Source organism: Natrix helvetica (assembly GCF_964273705.1).
Source record: "Natrix helvetica genome assembly, contig: HAP1_SCAFFOLD_201, whole genome shotgun sequence".
Classification (NCBI taxonomy): Eukaryota; Metazoa; Chordata; class Lepidosauria; order Squamata; family Natricidae; genus Natrix; species Natrix helvetica.
This window is the reverse complement of record NW_028113575.1, coordinates 1-9,157: the sequence shown is the minus strand read 5'-3', so window position 1 is coordinate 9,157 and position 9,157 is coordinate 1. Positions and strand designations below refer to the sequence as shown.

The following is a 9,157-nucleotide window of genomic DNA, read 5'->3' as shown; positions in this document are numbered from 1 at the left end:
CTGCTTCGCTGAACTTCTTGTTCTGGTTACCGTTTAGCTAACCTGGCTTATTGGACTGCTGGCCCTTGTTAATGTTTGGGCTAACCTGGCTTATTGGACTGCTGGCCCTTGTTAATGTTTGGGCTAACCTGGCTTATTGGACTGGTGGCCCTTCTTAATGTTTGGGCTAACCTGGCTTATTGGACTGCTGGCCCTTCTTAATGTTTGGGCTAACCTGGCTTATTGGACTGCTGGCCCTGGTTGCTGTTTGGTTAACCTGGCTTACTGGACTGCTGGCCTTGGTTGCTATGTGACTAGCCATGCTTACTGGACTACTCGCAGCCAGAGGCTTCTGAAGGTGCATGTGAGAGCTTTGCTCCAGGACTTGTAGTGAATGCGGGAACGTTGTGGGGGCAAAGTTGGAGCAATAAAGGGGAATTAGACCTATTCTCTCCTTTTGTTGCCTTTGTGCCATGCCCTGGGTCATCACACCTGCACTTTAAACAAGTGCATGCTGGAAAGCCAGACTTCATTTCCTTTAGCATTTAGAGAAGGGAGAAGCACAAAGAAGAATCCATCTTAATCTGTGGCACGTGATCATCCAAGGAGAAACCCACATCTCACCCACAGAGCATCACTGGTGAGATTTAAATTACTTGTATTTATTAACTGTTATGTTCAACAGTAACTCCATACTGCCTGTCTTGTATTTGGTTCTCATTGTATGTATTCCTATTTTCCCCAGTTTCACCACATCCTGTTCTTTCAATAAAGCATTCAGATCTATGCACACGGTCTGTTTTATTGGAGGATAAGTGGGTTTAGCTGCATGTTGAGCTGCAGACAGAGGACAGAACAGGGCGGGTTGGCCTAGAAGACCTCCAAGGTCTCTTACAACTCTGTTATTCTGAATTGCTGGATGGCTGGGAGGCCTTCAGAAAAGTGGGCTTGGCCAAGTCGAAGCCTTTGTCTCTTGATAAACAAAAAGCTCCGGCTTTCCATTTGGTGATGGTGTCCGGGATGGTCACAGGAAGAGCAACTTCATCGGTTGGTTCAATTTGATGCCTCTTTCTTCTAGAACTATGGCGTTGAGAACGGCTTTTTCCTCGAGATCTATTGAAGGACACAAGAGAATAGAAAGTGAGGGAAGCAATCCACTACAGATAGTCCTTGGTTGTAAACAGTTTGTTTACTGACCATTTTCCACATTACAACAGCACTAAAAAAGTGGCTTATGACCATTTTTCAAAGTTATGACCTTTGCAGCCTCTTCATTGTCATGTGATGAAAATTCAGGTGCTTGGCAACTGCTTCATACTTATGACTGCTGCTATGTCCGAAGATCATGTGATCCCCTTTTGCAACCTTCTGACAAGCAAAGTCAATGGGGAAGCCAGATTCACTTAACAACTGTGTTACTAACTTATCAACTGCAGCGATTTGCATAATAACTATGGCAAGGAAGGTCATAAAACAGGGCAAAATTCACTTAAGAAATGTCTCGCTTAAGCACAGAAATGTTGGTTTTAGGAGGAGGAGCCAATGTCATGACGAGACGACGTGCGATCTCAATGCTTTGAGATTGCTGTTGATACTTTTGCTGCTGGGTGGTCCAAACGGACCTAAACCCTCCCGCAGAGACGGTGAACAGGAAGAATACGTCTTGCTGATCTCAGGAACATCGCAAAGTCCCTGATCGATCCAAGAGAAGTTCTTTAAGCCGGCGACAAAAAATCCAGCCATTAGGCTGATGAAATCAGGGCGGGTCCAAAACAGAAGGATACGGAAAGAGAAAGTGTTTCCAGCTGGTGAGGAATTTTTACCATTTTAAAAGAGACTGCCTATAAAAAACTTACAATTAATTTAAATTGGAGAACAGAAGAAATAAGCAGCGGAATTAAGTTTGGAATGGTTTTGGACAGTGGGTTATCTTACTTTTTAAATGCTATCTTCATGGATGGAATTTATACAAGCCTTTTAAAACAAATGGATTAAGTTTTCTTCTATTCTTTTCTTTTATTATTCTTTGTAATCCATGGACTAAAATTCTCCTCTTTCATTACTGTGGGTGTTCTTCTAACTCATTCAAGAATCGGACTTTTTTTTAAACTTGAAATACAAAAAAGATACAAAAAGAAACAAAGAAAATTGCAACATTTCAACAATAACATGGCTACCCGGAGGCTGGAGGTTTGTGTATTGGAAACGAAACACTCCTACTTTTGTCACTGATTATCCTGGCTTGGCACTCCAAGGTCTCACTGCTTGTTTATAGAGAGTGATAAGAAGAAAAGCATACAGATGTCCCTTTGAAGTATATATTTAACCAGAGAAAAGTGAAAATAAAACGTTATTGTGAATCTATGCTTAATCTTGTTAACCTTCCAAGCTAGAACAGCAGTGTTTGTTAGCTGGAGATAATGGCACAATTTCAACAGCAGAAAGAAACTTTAAGTCTACAAAAGACATTTTCAGAAATACAGAAATTATCAAACACATATGAGAGGATAAAAAAGAAGTTGGAAGACTTAGGACATTTAACAGCAAAATATGATGAAGAAGTTGGAGATGTTTATCCAGTGGAAAAAGTGGTGGTTAAAATCCTAAAAATCAAAGAGGAAAATGAATATAAAGAAATTAAATTTGCTGATATTTATGGTGATTGGTTTGTCTCTGAAAATGGAAAGAGTGGAATACTGAAAGAGGAATTAAATGGAGGGGAAATCTACCCCAGATGGCAAGATATAGAAGAAGAAAAAACAAAAGAATTTATGGATTTAAAGAGAGAAATTTTATTAGCAATATCATTGATAACACTACCGACAATTAAAGATAAGCTGATTAAGGAAACAGAAGAAGGGCATCGAAATTACATGAGAGATTTTGCAAGCAAGGAGTTGCTAAGAGGAGTCCATACAAAGTTGATTAAGGAGATGATTAGAGGACTGACACCACAAATGGCAGAAGATATGAGACTGTTTTGCTACAGGAAAGATACAGGTTGATAGATGGAAGGGTATAATTTAAAACTAGTTAAGCTTAGTGAAATTTAGTGACAATAGATGTAGTTAAATAAATAATTGATAATGATAACAATGTATACAATGTGTAGTGTTATGATAAGTAATAATGGGATATGAATATTGAATGGTACCCATGAAAGGAAGATTAGAAATCCTTTTGGATTGTATATATAGGTTAATAAAAAAAGAACTAAGTTAGATACAGTTAAGTCTTGAATATTAGGGGGGAAATGTTATGATACAGGATATAGTTAAATAAAGGAGGGATAATGGTAACATCATATATATAAGTATGGGTACAATATAAGGAAACTGGATGTAAATTGAAAACAGTGATTTGGAAAGGAGGATTAGAAAACTGTGTTATTATATATTATGGGTGTTTAGCTAGAATAGGACATAAGGATTCAGTGTTATGGGAGGATTTTAGAAATAGTAAGTAAAATTCCAGTATGTGGTTATGTATTAAATCTTGGTATATTTTATGATGAAGGACGTTTAAACAATTATAGTCAAATGAAAATGGAGGTATGATGATGGTAACATGTATAAATATCTGCGTTAAAATACTTGAGTTAATATGAATTATGTTTGTTGACTGTGGAAGAGATGCACAAAAGCCTTTTTGGAACCAACTGATACACTTTCTACAGTATGTAAAGAAGGAAGATTCTTTGTGTTGTGTTTGTTTTGAAAGTAAAAATAAAAAATAATTATTCAAAAAAAGAAATGTTGGTTTTAATTGTGGTCATAAGTCAAGGACTAGCTGTATAGAGTTAGAATGCTGTGACATGAACTGCCTAGAGAGTTTTAATATTTAATACAGGTAGTCCTCAACTTAGAACACTTCACTTAGTGACCACTTAGAACGACACTAAAAAAAGCAACTTATGACCATTTTTTCCACTTATGACCGTTGATTCCCATGGTCACATGATTTGCATTTGGTTCACACTTATAACTCTTGCAGTGAACACCTTCTGCAACCTTCTGACAAGCAAAGTCAAAGGGGAAGCCAGATTCACCTAACAACCGTGTTACTAATTTAATAACTGCAGCAACCAGTGGGTAAAATTTAATCGTCAATTTACGAACACAATTGACCCCAAAAGATATGTTGTTAAGTGAGAAATCTGTTAAGTGTAACAAATTTCTCAGTTAACAACATATCTTTTGGGGTCAATTGTGGTCATAAGTTGAGGATTACATAAAAAAAATCCGTATTGCAGTCAAGATGTCAGCTTTTCGTCTTCTCTGTCTTTGAAGCTTGCTAGCAACTGCCATAACCAGGGGGAAGGGGGCATCTGGGAAGGGAAGCGTGCTGGAGGTGTGAAAGGATGCTATGGGAAATTGGGGAGTATAGACACTAACATTGAGCTTCAAGGACGACAGACCTGGGAAAGGAATTTGCACTGGTGCCTGAGACATCAAGTTCCCAAAACATTGGAACAGAGCCTGATTGGGAGTTGCTTTCAATATACAATTTGTCAGTATATAAGAGTTCATGAATTGGACTAGACATGGTGGCAGGTGAGGACTGTTTGGTGACTGAGACAGTTTGGAGCCTGGATGTGGCTTAATTTAACTGTTCTATATATAAGAGCTTGACTGCACTGGCACTAGCTTGCTTCCATCCTGGCCTGTGTTGCTTTTACTTGCTGCTACTTCTTCTTCCCTCTACCATGTTGGAAAAAGCTGATGGGTATTGTATACGTGCATCATGTGTTGTATTATTGTATATAAAGAAGTTTCTTATATATAATTGAATCCTGCTGAATTATTTGCTTGTGTGCTGGCTGGACTGCAACAAACTTTGACATGATTTTCACACGATTTTTCTTTAGAAAAATCAATGCTGCATCTCTAATAAAAAATACCTTTTCTCTAAAACCTATGGAGTCAAGGATCTTTCTTTCCTAGGGAGTAGCTGTGGCCAGACTGACACAGAATGAATTGCAGGCAGACTCCTCCCAATTTTAAGCAGCTGACTTCTCCTGGTGCCTTCCAGGAACATTGGATTATGACTGCCTTCATGCTCAGCCAAGCCAGCTCAAACTTGCCATTGGGGAGGATGGGATCAGGGGCGGTTATAGCCCTCCATGGCTGGAAGCCCCCCTAGGCAAGAGAAATTGGTCTCCAGGGGAATCTCTTAGGCTGTGCCATCCACTTGGATAGCCATTTGTCTGAAACGGTATAGGGTTTTCTGCCTAGGCAGGGGGTTGGACTAGAAGACCTCCAAGGTCCCTTCCAACTCTGCTATTGTACTTACTTTACATTAACGAGTTCCCATATCCACGGTTCAGGAACGAAGTGCCGAGGTGTCCTTTTAGGGGCAGCCTCAACCTGAGGAGTGGGATGCCCACGAGGAATGTGAACATGATAAGAAACTCCAGGGATTTGCCCGTAGTCAGTTGTTGGGTGAGAGACATCCTGACCAACAAGAGGCTTTCCAGGTATTGGGAAAGCATCAGACTCCATTGGAATAGCTGTAACAGAGAGAAAGCCATTTGATGAGTTGTACTCAAAGGATACTAGCCCCTCCCCTCCCAGGTCCAGTTTTGGTCTTTGTCTGCATAAATTCATGGTGGATGACTGGAGGCTTCTGGACAGTTGGGCAACAGGGGAACAATGTCCTAATTTCACCACTGGAAGCCTCAACCTTTCCACCTTCTTTGATTCATGGAACTCTATACCAGAGTTCAAACATCACCTGTTAGATTCCCCCGTAAACTCCATCCTCTTTTTGACAGTTACTACCAACCCCTTAATTAAAACAGTGTTGTTGGATTTGGGTCCTCAACAAGTCAGGAATAGCAGTAGCACTTAGACTTATATACTGCTTCACAGTTCTTTATAGCCCTCTCTTAGCAGTTTACAGAATCAACCTCTTGCCCCCAACAATCTGGGTCCTCATTTTACCCACCTCGGAAGGATGGACGGCTGAATCAACCTTGAGCCTGGTGAGATTTGAACTGCTGACAGTCGGCAGAATTAGCCTGCAATACTGCATTCTAACCACTGTGCCACCACAGCTCTTCTCAAGAGAATTCAGGAAAAGGATTTTGGCCATCAAGAGAAAGTAAGTGGCATTGGCCATGTGGTGACATAATTTTTAGCAATGACACGGGGCAGATCATGTGGATTCTAGGGTACGGAAAAATGAAACAGCAGAGCTGGAAGGGACCTTGGAGGTCTTCTACACACTGCTCAAGCAGAAGACCCTACACCATTTCAGACATGTAGTTGGCCAATCTCTTCTTTAAAATCCCCAGTGCTGGAGAACCCAGAACTTCTGAACACAAGCGGTTCCACTGGTTAATTGTTCTCTCCGGAAAGAGCTCCTTATTTCTAGGTTGGTCCTCTCCTTGATTAGTTCTCAACCACTGATTCTTGTCCTGCCCTCAGATGCTTAGGAGAATAGTCCCAAAGGTGCCTTTTCAAGAGGCAACTGGACTTTCTGGTTTTTAACAAATTAACAGAGTTGGAAGGGATCTTGTAGGTCATTTAGTCCAACCCCACGCCCAAGCAGGAGACCTTATACAATTTCTGACAGATGCCTCTTCTTGAAAGTTTCCAGCGATGAAGCTCCCATAACTTCTGAAGGCAAGCTATTCCATTGGTTGATTGCTCTCACGGTCAGAAAATTTTAAAAAATCAGCTCTGAAGAAGCTTCTTAAATGAGAAGTGAAAAGTCTTCCAAGAAAAACCCAGAAAGTCCAGTTGCCTCTTGAAAAAGCACCCTTGGATCGACCATGACGTGGATGACTGAAAATCTACATAGACTTTGGAGAATAGGTTGACCCCCTCTTCTCTCTTGCAGACCCTCAAATATTGGAAGACCACGATCTGAGGACAGGACAAGAAGCAATAGGTGGAAACTAAACAGGGAGAGAAGCAACTTAGAACTAAGGAGACATCACCTGACAGTTGGAACAATTAATCAGTGGAACAACTTGCCTCCAGAAGTTGTGAATGCTCCAACAACTGGAAGTTTTAAAGAAGAGATTGGATAACCATTTGTCTGAAATGGTACAGGGTTTTCTGCCTAAGCAGGGGTTTGGACTATAAGATTTCCAAGGTCCCTTCCAACCCTGTTATTCTATTTCAATTTCTATCGTATCTTTTCATTAGACTAGATATACCTAATTCCTGCAACAAAGGAACACAGTCTCTTGGAACAGAGGAATTTGGAATCAAATCTCAGTTATCGAGCCCTCCATCCATGCAAGAGTTCCAGTACTCAATCCTGGAAGTAGCTCGATTGTAAAAGATCCCTTTCCTTATGACTTTCTCCCCATTCCAGATCTTACCATCGTCGGAGCAGTATCCCGGGATGCGTAGCCTGGTGTTGGTAAAAATGGTGAAGCCGAATTCCTACCAGATGAAGCAAACAAGCCACTGAGCAACAGTCCTTTCTGCTCACGAAAACTATTTATCAATGTTTATTTTTCAGTACGTTCTAATATACCCAACCACAAGGAATATATTGTTGTCCCAGTATTTTTTTTTTCCATAGTGCTGCATCTTCAGCACACCGTACTTAAAGGGACAGACAAGGAACAGATGGAAATTGGCATCGTCAACCGCCACCTATAGCCAGAAAGCCAATCCTTCGATGGGTCTGTGGCAGAGAAGTAGTGGGGGAGACATCTCACAGCTGTTAAACTTTATCACGTCATGTGATGTCTCGGGATGTATCATGATGTTTTTTGCCTTTGCGGAGTAGGCCTAGGCATGGCTGTGTGTGACGCATCTGTCCTGTAGGCCGTCAGTTTGACAGGCCTGTCTTAGCAGATGGCAGCTCTTGGACTGATAGCAATAGCACATAGAATTATATACCATTTCATTGCTTTTCAGCCCTCTCTGAGAGGTTTGCAGAGTCAGCCTATTTCCCCCAACAATCTGGGTCCTCATTTTATCCACCTCAGAAGGATGAAAGGCTGAGTCAACCTTAAGCTGGTCAGTTTTGAACTCCTGGAGTGAGCAGTGAGTTAGCCTGCAGTACTGCATTCTAACCACTGCGCCACCGTGGCTCTGATGCTATATCAGCTCGGAAATTAAATTAATACAGGCAGTCCTCTACTTACAACAGTTTGTTTAGTGACCATTCAAAGTTGAAAGAAATAACTTATGATTGTTTTTCACATGCCCATTACAGCATCCCCATGGTCATCTGATCAAAATTCAGATGTTGGGCAACTGACTCATATTTATGACAGTTGCAGTGACTTGGGGTCAAGTGATCCCTTTTTGTGACCTTCTGAAAGTCAATGAGGAAGCAAGATTTACTTAACAACCATGTTAATTAATAGCAATAGCACTTAGACTTTTATGCCGCTTCCTAGTGCTTTACAGCCCTCTCTAAGAGGTTTACATACTGCCCCCAACAATCTAGGTCCTCGTTTTACCGACCTCAGGAGCATAGAAGGCTGAGTCGACCTTGAGCTGCTCAGAATCGTACTCATGGAGTAAACAGTGAGTTAGCCCACAGTACTGCATTCTAACCACGGTGCCACCATGATTCTTAACTCTTATTGCAGTGATGCCCTTAACAATTGTGGCAAGAAAAGTCATAAACTGGGGCAAAACTCACTTAACAAATGTCTCCTTTTTCAATAGATTTTTGTGCCTCAATTATTGTCATAAATTGTGGACCAATGTAAGGTCAGATTAAATCCCAGGGCAAATGGTTAGGAAGGACAAACCATTTAGATAATAAGGAAAATATATCATGAATGAAGGCAAATACACGTGTCCCAGGGTAATGTTGCAGCATCCAATTTCGGTCAGTCACCGGGACAAGAGATTTTGTCTTCCGAGCTTTCAGACTAATGCTGGAGACCATCTTCAGGGAACATCTCTCTACCAGAAGGTGTACTGGTTTTCTGAGAATGGGCTCCAGCACGAGACTCAGAAGACAAAACCTCTGATCCCAGTGACTGACCCAGATTGGATCATGCAAGGAAACTATATCCCTATGTATCTGCCCAGGAAGATACCAGAAGTCTACTTCAGCTCAGCAGAGAACCTACTATGCACTTCTCCTTGCTTAATGAGAGCATCTCCCCTGTGGAGAATCATAACTGACAGGCAATGAGGATTTAATAGCTGCCAGCTGATGTAAGGTTGTAATCTGTAAACTGATGCAATGACGA

General features: G+C 41.1%; 1 long non-coding RNA gene across 1 annotated transcript; it reads right to left on the bottom strand.

Moving 5' to 3' along the window:
- Window positions 1–763: 763 nt before the first annotated feature.
- On the bottom strand, window positions 764–7,396 carry LOC309382330. The gene is made up of 3 exons (XR_014173661.1): window positions 7,313–7,396; window positions 5,272–5,488; window positions 764–1,092 (listed from the first exon to the last, which is right to left on the bottom strand). It is a non-coding gene; the product is annotated as an uncharacterized lncRNA (long non-coding RNA).
- Window positions 7,397–9,157: the final 1,761 nt, after the last annotated feature.